This window comes from Cnephaeus nilssonii, assembly GCF_951640355.1.
Source record: "Cnephaeus nilssonii genome assembly, chromosome: 4".
Lineage (NCBI taxonomy): Eukaryota > Metazoa > Chordata > Mammalia > Chiroptera > Vespertilionidae > Cnephaeus > Cnephaeus nilssonii.
Window position 1 is genome coordinate 71,619,427 of NC_137075.1, and position 17,470 is coordinate 71,636,896.

General features: G+C 37.8%; 1 pseudogene across 1 annotated transcript in view; it reads left to right on the forward strand.

The window, feature by feature from the left end:
• The window catches only part of LOC307098288 (KRR1 small subunit processome component homolog), a 66,564-nt pseudogene that overhangs the window by 25,076 nt on the left and 24,018 nt on the right, over positions 1–17,470 (forward strand). Inside the window, exons 3-4 of the transcript in view lie at positions 536–587; positions 1,443–1,545. The product of the transcript in view is annotated as a KRR1 small subunit processome component homolog (transcript). The remainder of the gene's footprint in view (positions 1–535; positions 588–1,442; positions 1,546–17,470) is intronic.

Below are 17,470 nucleotides of genomic sequence, written 5' to 3' on the forward strand. Positions count from 1 at the left end.
CTCTGTAAAAAATCAATAAAATATATTTTTTTAAAAATGGAATAAAATAGGATAAAATAAAACATGTAAATACATAAGAATCTTTATATTTTTGTATTGTGGATGAAAAGGGGCCACATGCTAACCTGACCCACTCTGGGGAGGCCAGTGTGGCAGCCTGGCCTTGCAAACTCAGAGACCTAAAGTGACCACCAAGGATGTTCAGAAATTTAAAAACTTTTTAAAGTAAAAAGCAGTTTATAGTGGATAGTCATGTCCTAGGCCCGGTATCTGTATTTGCAAGCTAACCTCCAAAGGTTAGCTTCCCTGACAAAGATCAACTTTCTGCAATCACATTTTAATCCCTTAGCCAAAACCCTAGTTAACCAGTTATTCAAACACACACACACACACACACACACACACACACACACACACACACACGTAACCTGTTGTCCAGAAAAAAATTCTTCTAGAGCCATTTTAAATTATATGCCAAGTAAAAGCAAAAATTTGTAGCTGCATATACAACTATTGTTTCCTCCCTAATTTTCAGTGCCATTGAAATTGGAAGAAGGCCATTTACAGAAGGGCTCAACGCTGGAGAGGTAAGTCTGCAGGATAAGACTGTTTCAACTTCTGACAGTAATATCAGAACAAGTGAGGCAGTTGCTCTTTCCCAAATGCATGTCCTCAGCTAGTTTGCCAGTGCCTGCCTCCATCACACCTGTTGCCCACATCTGTCTCCTGAGCGACCTCTCACTGCCACCATCATCCTCTACAATCAGTTCTATGAAGTTTAGCCTCAGATTCCCCATACCAGTTCCTGCATACCCAACCCTCTACCAAACGCGGTCATCATGTCCTCTGGAACTCCTACCTCATTGGCTGTCCACTGTTCTAAAGCTGTTTCCTCTCTCTCACCGTGATTTATTTATCTGACATCATTTCTCCCACAGTTCTCAGAGAAGACTGCTTCTACCTGTAGTCTGTGCCAACACTCACCACCTTTCTATCTAAAGCTTCAGGCTATTATTTGGTTCCACAATCACTTAGCAAACTCCATTGAAGTATACCCTATCCATTTACACCATCTTCTTCATGAATTTCAGATTTCTACCAATCTCCCAATCCATTCTCATACTCCTAAGTGCTGCTAGAACCTGGTTGAACTGTCCTTTTCATCTTATTCAAAGCCACTGCCTTCGATGACTTTAACATTCAGCATCCAGGACTTTTCTTATACTTCTTAATCCTCTGTGACATGACATAGCTGACTCCAACCTCCTTAAATCCAAGTTCTTCTTTGCTGTCTGATTATTCTGACACTAATTATTCTGATTCTTCCTTTTTTACTCCAAACACTGCTCTGTCTCCTTCTCTAGTTCTTTCTTCTCTGTTCCCTAAAGCATTGTGTCCTCCATGATTCTGTTCTTATTTCCGTTTTTATCCTCACCCTCTAGAAATCTCATCTACTCCAATAGATCAAACCTGCTAAAACTCTACACTGTTAAATCTATAATTCTCACACCTTTACAAAGCTTGATGGTCAATTTCATCTGCTTGGTGAGCAGTTCCCTGTATATGTATTTTTGGCATTTCAATATAAAATTAATTTCGCTCTCCCCTCCTGGTTTCCCTATTTTTATTAGTGGTACATTTCCCAGTTATACAACTTCAAAAACTGCTGCTTCTTTTCTCTCTGCGGACACATCTATACATTCCTGTCAATTGGTTTCTTGTTTTACCTTTCAATTGGTCTCTTGTCTTTTATTGTAAGGTGAATATTATTATTCCTATAAGGTGAATATCATCATCTTCATTTTACAAGCACAAGTTTAGAGGTTAAGCATGTTTCCCAGTGTTACATATCCAGTAAGCAACAGTGGGACAGTATTAAAATTCAGTTCAGTCATAGGCGAGAACCTGGGCTTTTCCTCCCATCAAACTGTTCCTTGAAAATAAGAATAATATAAAATATGTGCGATTAGAAATAAATGTTTCTACTCTATCATTCTTTGCTATAAAAGCCTATATTACCCTTGACTTTATGCCTAACTCTGTGAGACATAAAGTCAAGGGTAATATTCATTTCTGCCAATTTCTGAGTGTGGACATGGCAAAAAGGAGAGATGGCACAAAATATCTGAATATACTAAATATGCCTGAGTATTAGGCAAAGTTTCCCTTGTAAATATTATCTCTTTAAAAAAAGAGTCATTTCTCACTCTGGCCAGTGTTGCTCATGAAATATCATTCTGTACACTGAAAGGAGGTCACAGGTTCAATGCCTGGTCAGGGCACATACCCAGGTTGCATGTTCCACACCCGGTCAGACTATATCTGGCCAAGAACAGACTTTTATAGCTATCTCTGCTATTTTTATTGTTATTCCAACTGCAAAAGTTTCAAGATTCTCCCCACCCCCCGCCCCACTCTCTTTCCCTCTCTCTGAAATCAATAAGAACATATCCTTGAGTAAGGATTTAAAAAAAGAGAGTCATCTCTTATTGAGTATTTGCCAAGTATCTTGTAGCATGGGGATGCTCTCTCAATTACTTTATTCTGAACACACACACACACAAAAACACACCACTGGATAGGGGAGGATTCATTAGTTTGAAATAGCCTCAATCAATGCTAGTTTTGGAAGCTTGTATGAGTTACTGATATGAGCAGCTTTTTAAAAAGAAAAAAAAATACCATAGATTTAGTCATTATTCTTGGATATTTGACAATTTCACATGTTGGATATCAGACTTTCAAGGTTCACTTAACAAGTTCTATTTTGGGGTCCAGGGGAGATTTTTAAATTTTTTATTATGCAAATGGGTACATGTGGCTGGGATAAAATTTGTAGTACAGTATTACACACTCAGATTAAAAAATGAAATAGAAGAGATGACATTAGGCTCTGGAAAAATGTATGAGGTGATTCATAAAACAGCTCCAGTGATGATGTTTCTGTTGCATCTCGACTCTCTTCAAGGTTCATGCGAAGAGCTCAAGTAAAAGTTGTCAGCTGTGGCCGAAAGCGGTTTGGCTCAGTGGATAGAGCGTCGGCCTGCGGACTCAGGGGTCCCAGGTTCGATTCCGGTCAAGGGCATGTACCTTGGTTGCGGGCACATCCCCAGTGGGGGGTGTGCAAGAGGCAGCTGATCGATGTTTCTCTCTCATCGATGTTTCTAACTCTCTATCCCTCTCTCTTCCTCTCTGTAAAAAATCAATAAAATATATATTTTTTTAAAAGTTGTCAGCTGTGAACTCAAAAAAAATTGGTTCTAAAATAATATATCAGTATATATAAGATGTGGTTGAAAATGTATATGTGAGATTAGGTTAATAAATTAAAGAGCATTGGTAAGCATTTAACTCATTAATATTCATTATACTTACCATATTTAAGGTAGCCAAAAAGTTTATTTAGAGATTATATTATGGAAAAAAATGGTGTCTCACCTTACAAACATTGAGGTTGGCTTTAGTTTAGGCGTTCATGGGGTGCATGAGTGCATGCATTGTGGGTGTAGGTAGGTTTGGGTGGATGAACAACCGGCTGAGGGACTGCCTTAGGATAAAAGACCGGTAATATATTTCCTTACTATTTTACAGCAATATCATAAGCGTGTCCTGTACTAAGAAAGATTGGGACACTCTGATCTAGAGGACAAGAATGAATTCATTTTAGTTCATTTTGTTCTATTCCCAGAACTGCGAGTGCTCACTGAATATTATTCATTGATAGGATGTGCCATGAGGATGTTTACGCAGTATCTTTCTAATTTGTTACGTAACACAAAAGAATGGAATCTGAATAACACAAAAGGTGGAGAAATGTTCAGCATAATAAAAAATCATGTGTGATATCTATTTAACCCTGTCTATAAGTTCCTTCAGCATTTGTTGAAACCCACTGTTGGGCTTTTTCCTAGCTAAAAGGCCTTCTTTTGTTGAGCAATTTCAATGTATAGTCACATTTTGAACTGTTGCCAGCTAAAATTCTTGCATTAGGCTCATGGCTGTCTGTTCCACCAAGACAAATAAGAACTGGCCCAACCCCTCATTTGAGTGCATTGTTCATGGTGCTGAGCAGTGATTTTCCATATCTGCCTGTCTTTGCGCTCACCCCAGGAGGAAGGGTGAGCCTGGTTTATTGAGTTCTCATTTCTCACAAAGCAGCAACATCTGGAGGGCTGAGTAGCTTGTTGGCAGGTCCAGCCCGAAGGAATTCAGCCATGGTTCCGATTGGCTCTTATCAGTAGGTGTCACTAAAGACAGCTACAGAGACAGAAAAATAAATAGGCCAATTAAGCAATGCCAAGAACAGACTATTTTATAGCCATCTCTGCTCTTTTTATTGTTATTCCAACTGTAGAAGTTTCAAGATTCAAATTATTCTCTGGCTTCTTTTTTTCCCTGCTGCAAATGAACATTTTTTCCATTTTCCAAGTGCCTTCTTTTTGAGTTAGAGAGTGGGACATTTAATTAATAAATGTTCTTTGTGGTGCCTGATGTAGTGCGTTAGCAAAATGAAAACAGATGGAGATTAACTCTAACACTTTGTTGCAATGAAGCTCCAGCCACCTGTTCCTCGGCACACAGGCTAATGAATGCGTCAGACACTCCTTTCTCTCTGCACCATGAGCCACTCGGCACATGATGTACACACATCCCACCCAGCCATACCCGTGTGTCCCCAGAGGATTCAAGTGTGGGAACCCCAGTGTGAGATCACACAGTTCTGAGGAGGTCAGAGGGGAACGCCCAGGCCTCTTTCTAGAGAGCAGCTGTACTTATTCACAATGGCCACCATACTCACAGGTTTCATTTTTAGGTGACTGACACTTTCCCACTTGCAAAGATATAAGCCAACTGGCAAGCTCTAAATTTGATTTTCAAATCCAAGAAAAATCATACATATAGAGAACAGTTCACTGATATTCTGAATTAGCAGATATCTCCTATACATTCACCCATAGTTATCTGAGAAAAAACAGTTGGTAACCATTCAAACCATGAATTCTCTTTGCAAAATTGACTGTGAACAGTACAAGGGCATGAATCCCAGTGCCAGCACAATGTCTATAACAGTGGTCAGCAAACTGTGGCTCGCGAGCCACATGCGGCTCTTTGGCCCCTTGAGTGTGGCTCTTCCACAAAATACCGCGTGCGGGCGAGCACATACAGTGCGATTGAAACTTCGTGGCCCATGCGCAGAAGTCAGTTTTTGGCTCTCAAAAGAAATTTCAATCGTTGTACTGTTGATATTTGGCTCTATTGACTAATGAGTTTGCCGACCACTGGTCTAGAACATGGTAGGTATTCAGGCAATGTTCATCAAATGAATGAAGCATCCTGCTAACTCAGAATATCAGTCAAGTGTTCTATGGGGATCATATATGTGGCCTCTGCCACCTATTATGTATGCTAAATTTGCATGCAGTTTGGGGGGTCTTTCATGCTTTCTGGTTTCAGGTATATTCCAATTACCTCGGTAGATAGATCTTTAGGGCTAAAGACCAAACCAAATGACTTTTAATTCCATATTACTTACAATTATGAATGTAAAAACAAGTAATCATCATCATCATCATCATCATCACAGCTGTCACTTATTGAGTACTTACTCTGTGCCAGACTGAGTTCTAGAAGTTATCTCATGTAATCCCACCACAACCTTATGAGATAGATGTGATTATTATCTCCATTTTACTTACAAGAAAACTGAGACCTAACCTCATTAAGTTATTTGTTTAAGGAAACACAGTTAGAAAACTAAAGAGCCAGGTTCAAAACAGGTTTATTGATTCTAAACTGTTCTTTTAACCAATACTTTACAGCCTCTCTTCTAACATGCAACTATTATTAATAAATCTTAATAAAGAGGATGGAGGGTATTCTGGGGAGAGGAAAGAGAGAGTAATTTACACTGTGGGATTTATTGCTGGGATTTTGGTGTTTAACATATGCTGAGGAAAAAAGGTATTGCTTGTTTCCATGGCTGAAGATTATTTATATTCACAGTACTGTCATCTATTCTGCATGCTCAACAATTAATAACTAGTGGCCCTAATTTTCATCATGAACATTCTTCTCTGGCATCTTTCTGCAATTTTAGACTCTCAAGTCCAAGTTACATGATGTCACTTTCATTTATTGGGTATAATTACTAAATTATAAAGGCTATAAATCCACATTCTTGTATTCTCCAAGTTACATGATGTCATTTTCATTTATTGGGTATAATTACTAAATTATAAATGTCATAAATCCATATTCTTGTATTCTCCAAAAAATTGTTCTCTGAATTGAAATTACATACCAGAACTCAGACCCACTAGCCCAAGATTCTCCCACCTCCACAGTTCCTCTACAGAGGCCTCTACAATAAGAATGTCAAAAGATTAACATTTCCAAATCTAAAGGAATACATATCCAGCTTTAAAAAAACTGGTGAAGCTATTGCTTACCCATTTTAACAGACTTCATTATTCATAAACAACCAAAATATTTATTTTTTATGAGATTGTGTTCTAGAAATATCTTCTCTTCTACCAAGGCATAACATATCCACAACAGATAGACATATACCATCACATTTCAAAGAATATCTCTTACCTATCATCCCAGCTGAAGAGCATCCTTGTGGAATTTTATTTGTAACAGGCTTATACTCAGAAAGCGATATGTAGAAGTTAATCCACACTACATTTAAGAGTCCTCCTGATGGCAAGTGAGAGAAGAGCATTTAGTGGGTGGTTATCATCCTTTTTATCAAAATCTGTGATGTGTTTTATCCAGATGAATCCAAATATAGGAAGTGATTCAGTAAAAGTATGTTTGTCAGTAATAACAACAATCTAGAACAAGCTTTGGTAGGACCCCTAATCCTTAAAGATTCATTTACAAAACCCAAACCTACAAACATCAAAGAACTAGTAAGAAGACTAGGATACTGTCTTGTACTACAATGATGAAAATAAATAACATTATTTTTGTTTTAATTGGCGCACAATTAACATGAAAAGCAGGATGAGTGTCATGAAAGATTTGACTTTGAAGGAATGAAAGATGACTACCATTAGGGGAATCAGGAAAGGATTTTTTAAAAGAGGTTGCATTTGAGATGGGCCTTAAAGAATATGTAAAATTCTTTGTTGAAAATCAATGAAATGGAACAGCACTGGGTCTAGAATTTGGCTCAGTTGTGGTAAATTTGGGCTCACTCGCTCCAGCAGTAGCAATAGAATCCTTGGAAACTAGTCAATCACCAGGAAATGGGTTATTGAGAAGATTAACTTGTCTGAGCAAGTGGGCAAATTGCTGGAGGATGAGAGAAAAACAGGTATGTGCTTTAGGATCACACAGAGCCCATTCCTTCTGATTATCTTCATATTCTATTTTATTTTTTAAATATTTTTATTGATTTCAGAGAAGAAGGGAGAGGGAGAGGGAGATAGAAACATCAATATGAGAGAGAATTGTTGATTGGCTGCCTCCTGCATGCCCCCTACTAGGGACGGATCCCACAACCCAGACATATGCCCTGGCTGGGAATTGAACTGGCGACCTCCTGGTTCATGGGTCGATGGTCAACCACTGAGTTACGCCGGCCAGGCTTTTTATTATATTTTAAAGTTCATATATTCAGAAGTTCAATTTCCAAGATGATATATATACATACTTTCATATCTATAGAAAAATACCTGGTTTTAAAAGAAATTAATTTTTTTTAAAAAAATCAAGGATTGTTCATGAAGGCCTTTAATTACCAATCAACTATAATAATCTGAAAAGACATAGTCTCAAGTAACTCATGAGGAATGGTGAGGCTCAGGATTCTACTTTCCAATTACATACAATTCTCAATATATAGTAATTAAAATAAAATGCATTCTTGAGCAGTCACAAAAAAGAATGAAGCTACATAAAACTGCAAAGTTGTACCAGTCTCCTGTCTCCCTAGTTACATAACCTGAACAACACAGATTACTACTCACCCACCACAAGTTTAACTGGCCCTAAGCAAATGGGCAAATAGCTTCTTTGAGTCACTGAGACTTGAATCTCAACTATAAGAAGTCGTTTGACCCCATTAATAAACCCTGGAGGTTTGTAAGGGGACTCGTGATTGTGCTAGAAATCGAGACATTCTCAGATGAAAGAAAACTAAGAGGATCTGTCACCAGCACAGCTAACCTAAACTAGTGATGGAAGAAAGTTTGCTAGACAGAAAGAAAATGATAAAAATAGGAACGCTGTAACATTAGGAAGAGTAAATACAGTAAGTGAAAATGTGGATAACTATAATAGACTTTCCTCTTGAGTTTTCTAAATTATGTTTGATGGTGCAAGCAAAAGTTATAACACTGGCTGATGTGATTCTAAATTTATAGAAGAAATATTTAAGACAATTATGTTATAAATAGGGTAGGGTAAAGCAGCGTAAAGGGAGGTGATGTTTACACTTTATCTAAACTTGTAAAATGTCAACAGCCATAGACTCAATGATAAATTATGTAAGATATACATATAAGATATACATATCACTATGTCTATCGCTTATATACTATAATTTTATAGGTTTTAAAACTTTTAGAAAAAAATCTTCAGGACATTGGGCTAGACAAAGAATTCTAATACTTGACAATAAAAACATGATCCATGAAAAGAAAAAATAGATAAAATGGACCTTACTAAAAAATTAAAACCTCTCCTCTGCTTCTTGAGACCCTGTTAAGAGAATGAATAGACAAGCTACAAATTAAGAAGGAATATTTTCAAATCACATAACCAACAAAGGATTGGTAGCTAGAAAATGTAAAAAGCACTCAAAACTCAACAGTTAAAAAAAAAACAATTACAAAATGGGCAAAAGACATCATCAGATATTTCACTGAAGAGAATATACAGATGGCAAATAAGCACATGAAAAGATGTTCAGCATCATTATTTCTTAGGTAAATGCAAGTTAAACCACAATGAGATGTCACTACACATTTATCAGAATGGCTGAAATAAGGGATACTGACAACACCAAATATGGACAAACTGGATAACTTATATGTGATTCCTGACAGGACTGAACAATGGTATAGTCACTCTGGAAAACAACTTGGCAGTTTCTTTAAAAAAAACAACACACACACACAAAAACAAACAAACAGACAAAAAAAAAAAACCCTAAACATTCAACTATCATATGATTTGGCAATTTTACTCCTGGGCATTTATCCCAGAGATATGAAGACTTATTCACACACAAATTTACACACAAATGTTCATAGCAGCTTTAGTCATAGTAGCCAAAAACTGGGAAGAACACGATGTTTTTTTCCAGGTGAAAGGTTAGACAAATTTTGGTACATCCATATCATGGAATATTACTCAGCAATAAAAAGGATCCAACTATTAACACATGAAATGACTTGGATGAATGTCCAGTGAATTATGTTCAGTGAAAAAGAGCTAATGCCTCAAAATCACATAGTGTATGATTCCATTTATATAACATTCTCAAAAGGACAAAATTATAGAAATCAATTAGTGGTTGCCAATGGTTAGGATAGTGGGTTATAGCTATAAAATGGCAAAGAGAGGGATTCTTGTGGTGATGGAAATGTTCCGTATGTTGACTGAATTAATGTAAAACCCTGGTTGTGATATTGTACTATAGTTCTGTAAGATGTCTCCATTGTGGAACTGGGCAAAGTGTACAGGGGATCTCTGTATTGTTGCTTACAACTGCAGGTGAATTCACAATGATTTCAAAATTAAAAATTTAATTAAAAAAAACTCTGGCCTCAGTTATTTTCTTATATTTAGATGAGATTCAGTAGGAAATCACTATATATTAATAGGCTATTTGGAAGATGGGAGTGAGAGAGGAAAAAAGGAAGGAAGGATGGAAGGAAGAGAGAGAGGGAGGGAAGGAGGAAGGGAGGAAGGAAGGAAGGAAAGGAGGGAGAGAGGGAGGGAGGGAGGGAAGGAGGGAGGGAGGGAGGGAGGAAAAAGAGGAGGGAGGAAGAGTTGGGAGGGAGAAGAGCTTGCAAAAGATCATCTAGCCTTTCTTCAGAACCTTCTGGGGACAATGGAGGCAGAAAGAACAACTGAAAGATTCCAATAGGGTTCTAGAAGTTGAAATACAATATCTTGGAAAACAAAGGAAACTGCTCCCTTCGCAATAAAGACCATGAACTTACTCAATGCGAGGAAGAATTCCTCTTGGCATGAAGTCCCTGGAGTGTCCAAGAAAAATTGATGGCCCACAGGGTATGATTTTGCAAATTTAAAAGTTAAAATGAAATCTCCTATCTGTTCCAGCACATGTGTGTCCTTGCAACACGATATTTATGATGTGAATTGGGCTGATTAAATCCATTTTAGGGTCCAGGGATCTGCACAAGCTAAATATCCTCATTCTCAGGGAGTGAAGAGCTTCATATTTCCTGCGCACATTTAGTCTCCCTGACATCAATAGGAAGCTGTTAGCGATAAGGAGAACTTGGCACTGGGGGCTTGGGGGTGGAGGAGGTAGCTGTGCACAGTTGAGCGTCAACCTGAGTACACGACTCCTCAGCTATGATTCCATGAAACCTCTTTATGAGCCCCCACCAGGGACTCTCAGACACAGAGGGGATTTACAAGAAAGTTTGACATGAGAAGCTTCTCAAAGTTAGTAAACACAGAAATGATGGATGCTAGAGATAGGGTAAACCTCATCATGAAATCTGGAGGAAGGCAACATTCCTGCCAAAGTCTAAAAAAGAAATAGCAAATGAAGCAGTGAATTAGACTTGATGCTGAAACCAAAGATCATTACATATGCCAAGCCTGAACTCTTATCCAAATTTTACAAAGTCAAGTCAAATTTTACAATAGGAGAAATTATGGTCCTGCAAATATACCTCTGATAGACCCTATGTCGCCTGATGGCAGGGGCCTAGTTTCCAAAAAACAAACCTATCAATTTTAGAAGATGAAGAGAGGTCCGTGCAGTATGTTAGCCTAACTCTGGGCAGCTCCCATTGCACTACAGACCTAGCAAATCTTCGGGTGAGGACTCTCCAACTGAGCTGGACCTGTCAGACTGTTTACTCTTTATTAATATCACACTGGAATTACAGTATGAGGCCAAATAATGATGTAAAACCCAAAAGGAGGAATGCTGCTAATTGCCAAATTTGTTATGGAATTATCACATTTTCTGTTTCAGTGCTAAGCTCTCACTGAATGAAAGCTCCAAAAAAACCCCATAGATCAATGTCAGACACAAAGGTTTGAGGTAAAAAAAAAAATTCAGAAAGCGAGCCTGTAAACTTGGGCATTAGATCCTTACACTAGACACCTTTGAGAGGAACGGACAATATAAACATATTTGCTGTTGAGCAGAATACTAATTTCTGCATATAAACCCAAAGGCATAATGGATGTAGAGATGGCAAAAATCTGGTTCTTCTCTAAAAGAGTTGGGCAAGTCTTTTATTAAGATTCATTTCCCTCTTGACCTTCAACCTGTCACTGCTTCCTTTCTGCCTTTCATGTTCTCTCACCTTGATGCAAGTCAAAATACTGTCTTGCTATACTGCTGACATTTTATTTTAGGTAACTGTAGGGTTTAACTTTGCTTGCCACCGTTCTTAACATATGGAAACAATTAATTCATTTTCTTTGCCATCATTAGGAGAGGAATCCCAGATATTCTCAATGTAACTTCATCATAGATTTCCCCTAACTAATTACATAATATCTAACCCATTTTCTTAAAAGTAAAACTTGCTGGTTAAGAAATAAAGAATGTCATTGCTTATAATAAACTCTGCATGCTACACTGTAATTTAAACTGTACTGTTATGTATGGTGAAGGACTGAAAGTTTAGAGTTACTCCCCTTGGCAAACATTTTTTTTAAGGATTGCTTAAATAAGCAGTACAGAAACCAGATGTCATTTGGTAAGAGTATCTGAATGACCAAAAATTTGCTGTCTGGGTATTTTTTTCCTTTATAAAAACAAGAAAAATTCTTTGGATTTATATCATATTTAGCAGCTGTAAAACGGTGCAAACATCTGTTTGTACCTATGGGGAGCTGACCCGCGGGGTCCTCATCTCTTAATCACCGAGCATCAAGCCAGTCTCACATGCACAGTTTATTGTTTTCTTTGCCGTTGCCTCCCGCACTTCAAAGTTTTCATATGCTCATGTGCTATTGGCAGAATGGAGGAACTAATCCATTCATTATAAGACCAGATGATTAGAATTTTTTGAGACATGATCACAGCATTCTCTCCACCCAGCCATGCCCAGAAACACATTCACATTTGCCTCTAAATTCATTTTGGAGTGTCTACGCTTACTCCAAATAATGCAAGATTTATGAGCCTCAAGCAAGATCATAGTAGCACATACACTGGACTGCACAAGGCCCACAGTCACCCTTTAGGGCCACAACCTTTAAAAAGTCATTTTAAAATAATTTGTTCCTTAATGTTTGCATACGGACATCACCTTCGCTCTTATTTGGAGTTTTCCTATTAGGATTTTGCTCCATTTTTTAAAAAGAGCAATAATAACAAAAACAAAACAAAACAAAAAAGCCTCACCACACTCACACACCCAGGGAATATCAGTTTCCAAAGGCCAACATTTTTACTGCACTTTATAAATAGGGAAAGTACGCTGAATTGGAATCGAAGCTTGCCAGGTCAAATCAGCTGCTTTATTTATATTCTTTTTTTTCCTTTTTTACATCAAGTCTGCCAAATAAAGCATTCCTATTGAAAAAAAAAAAAAGTAGGAATCGGCCTCATTTTTATATAATAAAAATACTAATTAAAACAAAGTCTCCTTATAATTTTACAAAATAAAAGGATATGTTATTTATAAGGATAACCCATCATAAAAATGCTCATTAATTAGGGTGATAAAAATTTTCCTATAACAATTGATTCTTGAGCAGTGAATGCCTTTGGTGGCCCCGGTCCTGTAACAGGCATTCTCTACACTGTGTGCTGTTTGCATTGCACTTTGGAAGCAACGAGGAGGTCGTGTTATAGCTGTCTTCTCACCATGTGGAAATTCTACTTTATTGATTTCTCTATTTCAAACATTCCAACTGCCCCCATAGGGCGGAGTGGGAGGAGGATGCACACAACAAATTGAAGCCATAGGAATATCCAGGGACTTGAGGAAAGACGCTAAGGTAAAAACCACATGCATAACACCTCCCTTTACATCCTGCTGGGTTCAAAGCTCTTCTTGTAACTCGATGACACACTAAAGACTAGACCTTGGATTGGTCTCATCTTTATAAGCAGTATAGTATAATGCCCATATTCTGAATCTGGGATCCATAAAACAGACTAATTCCCAAGGTACCAATAGGTGTTCCTGGGAAAAGAAGATTCCATGCTCAATTAAATTTGGGAAATATTTATAGAATTCCCCTTTTTTTTTGGATAAAGACAAGGTCTATTGGCAAATTAAAGGCTCTGAGAACTACTACACTAAAGGCATCTTAGATTGTTATTATAAAAACATTAGAAATAATTTAAGACATAAAAAGATGTGAAGAATAATAAAATAAATACATGTACACACTTAGCATCTTAAGAAAGATTACAAGCACCATGGATGCTTCCCTCATCATATCCCTTCCATCTCTCAGAAGTAACAACATTCTGAACGTAGATTTTTTTCATGCACTTATTAATATATTTATTGTATTTCTATATATTCCTAAACAATGAATAGTTTTGTTTTTTTATGTTTCCTAAAAGTGGTGTAATATTCTAGGTATTATTTTGCTAATTCTTTGGGGGGGGGGTACATTATATTCATGAGACTTTAACATAGGTAGCTCTAGTTTTATTTTTCACTGCTGAATAATATTTAATTGTATGAATAATCACAATTTTTCCATCCAGTCTCCTGTTCTGTTTTTTCCAATTACAAACAGTATTAGAATTGGTGTCTGAATAGACAGAGTAACAAAATGGAAGCGAATAGACAGGCCAGAAATAGATTCACACACATGTGGAAATTTCACATATGTTGAAGATGACCCTTGAAGATTGATTACCAAATAGTACAGGGACAATAATTTTTATATGTGGGGGAAAATTAGATCCTTACCTCACACCATATCTCCAAATCAGTTCCAGATATATTATCAGTTTTAGGTATAGACTTAAATGTAAAAAACCAAAACATTAAATTTCTAATAGAAAATAGATAAGAATATATGGGAGTAGGGTAGGATCCCTAAAACCAAACCTCACAAGATTAAATGTTGAAAAAATTAAGAAATCAGTCTATAGTTTAATTTAAAACTTCTATTCATCAAAAGCTACTGGAAAGCATAAGAAATACAGTCAATAATCCTATCTAATAAAGAGGGAATATGCTAATTGACCCTCACACTGTTGCAAAGATGGCAGTGCCCACAGCCAAGAAGGAGGGAATATACTAATTGACTGCCCCGCCCTCAAAAATGGCGGTGCCCACAGCCAATAAAGAGGGAATATGCTAATTGACTGCCCCGCCTTCAAAGGTGGCGGTGCCCACAGCCACAAGATGGCAGCGCCCAGTCCCCTCAGCCCTGCCAGGGTGGCAGACACACTGCAAGGCCAGGACCATTCACAGGCGGGCCCAGCCTTGCTGTGTGCCTGCCTCTGGAGTCCCCAATCCCCTCAGCCCCACAGCCACCCAGGGCCAGCCTGAGACTCAGGCAAGCCTCAGATGGTGGCTTCCCAGGGCCGGCCTGAGGCACAGGCAAGCCTTGGATGGCAGCTGCCCAGCTGCCCATGGCCACCTGAGGCTCAGGTAACCAGAGCCAGCCGAGGCTTGCGCTGCCGGCAATGGCAGCAGCAGAGGTGTGATGGGCTGTCACCTTCCCCTGATCACTGGGTCACCTCCCACCCCTGAGGGCTCCCAGACTGTGAGAAGGGGCAGGCCGGGCTGAGGGACCCCCCCTCCAGTGCATGAATTTTCATGCACCGGGCCTCTAGTGTTGTAATAACTATGTATGGTGTCAAATGATGACTAGACATATTGTGGGATCACTTTATAAGGTATATAAATGTCAAATAATTAATTATGCTGTACACCTGAAACTAATATAATATTATATGTCAACAATACTTGAATAAAAAAAATAGAAAAAAATGTGGTAAAAGGGTAAAAAACAAAACAAAAAATAAAAACAACGCCCCGAATGTGGAAAGATATTTATAAACCATGTAACTCATAAAGGATTAGGATCCAAAATATATTTTAAAATACTGTAAATTTTATTTAAATCAGCATTTTAAAAATCATTTGAACCTTATTTAAAGGAATACCTATTAACATCTATGAAAAAAGGATTCCATAGGTACAATTTGGAAAATGTTTATATTATGGGAATGCATGAAACATGGGAAAACCTTAGCTGAGGTCTCTACCCAGCTCTTCATTCTTCAGCAATGTGACATAAAAACATTTCCTGCCTGTGCCTGGGAGTTTAACCTATAATGTGGAATTAGTCCTATCCTTAGTTCACAAAACTATTAAATAGCATGGAATCTGGAAACTGGACTCATAATTACAGCTCAAGCTCAAGCGACCTGTAAGTACCTTGTGGTGACTTCTCATAAATCCTTTAACCTCAACAACAGTGGCAAGAGCTACCTTCAGGGCTTGGCTAGGGAAAATCAATTCTGGCAAATTCTGTCTGAAAGATTTCCTATTCTTATATAAATGTCTTCTCATCATACTTACTCTATTTCTCACTACCAAATACTCCCATTGTAGACAGCAAAATACAAAATACAAACTATGCCTGGGGCTGAAATTTAATAAGACTATATTTTAAATTTCGGTTATTTAACTATTTCCTGAAATCTACACATAGGCCAGGTACATATGGACACAACAAAAGGCTTATGGGAAATAAGCTGCATGAGAGTTTGAGACATACATAAAAGAAAACAATTTTACCCTTATTTACAACTCCAAAGTATTCCCACTTAACTGAGGAAAACCATTTCAACGAAAAGACTGATCTAATACAGTTTTATTCTTAAAGATTAACTCCATCAGCTATGGAGATGCCATTCTTAGCTGGGATTTGCATAGCGTTTCTCTTCTGTTCTGCCATCAAGAAAGAGATTACAAATGCTTATGTGGAAAACCATTTTTGTGTGCAACGCAAGAATAGAATCTTCCTTTGCAGGTTAAAGGAAGGCTACATTTTAATGGGAAGCTATATTTTGCAATACCAAAGTAGAAAAGGAAATATAAAGGAACTTCTTGTAATTCAGATACTGGAGACCAATTGAAGAATTACATAAGAAACAAGCTTAGGATAAGTCGTTGGCTTATTTTAAGTTCTATAAATTAACTTTGCAACTTCAATTTCCAGCAATATCACAAACTAGAATTCTGAAATACTTTTCTTTTTAAAAATGGTGCATAAAATATACTCAATATTTTTATTTAAAAAATTAAGGAGTTGCAAAGGTTAAAATGAAATAGGAATTCTTTGAAGTTAATGAGCACTAATAACTTTTATTCTAAGCCTTAGAATCTAAAGATATCTACTGAAACTTGACCTTCCATTTTGATAACTTTGGGGGGATAATTCTGCAAAGGTCTCTCTTGTGTCTACATGTTTTTTGAAAAAGGCACTAGCTACCCTTTGTTCTAAACTATGTTTTCCAGAATGTTTGTTTACTGAGAAGCCTTGGCAGATAGAGATACTGTCTCCCCCTGGTGCGAAAGCAGGCATGCTTAAATGGCCATTATGAAAGATTTGGGTTCCCTAAGCTCAGAGTTTCTGTCTAATAATAAAACCCACTGAATGTATAGAAGTCATCTGAAACGCTTTTATGTCACCTTGTGGGGAATGAGGCTTGGGAACTAATGTAAAATATGACACTCTTGCTATAAAAATAAACTGTCCTTCATGTTTGACTCGGTGTCTCAAGTCTTGCACTGGAATTCATGAAATTTGATTGCTTAAAATTAGAACAAAAATCTCAGGCTCTTCATAGTTCTTGACAATGCCTGAATGTTTTTAAGCTTAGGGGGGGTATTTAAGATTTGCAAAAGGACTACAACCTTCTAGAAATCAACCCACTGAGCAGGAGGAATAATAAGGAAACTTGGTACTGGCTGAAAGAGGCAAACCACTCATAAGAATTCATAACTGTAAGTTCTCTATCACATGGGTGTTTGGACCAATTTTACCAATGTATGTGGTTCCAATCCTATATAATAAAACCCTAATATGCAAATCAACTGAAAGGTGGAATCACCAGTGGAACGACTGGTCATTATGACACACACTGACCACCAGGGGGCAGACACTCAACACAGGAGGTTCCCCCTGGTGGTCAGTGCGCTCCCACAGGGAGAGCGCTGCTCAGCCAGAAGCCAGGCTCACGGCTGGCAAGTGCAGCGGCAGTGGTGGGAGCCTCTCCTGCCTCCTCTATGGGCAGGCGGTAAGGAGC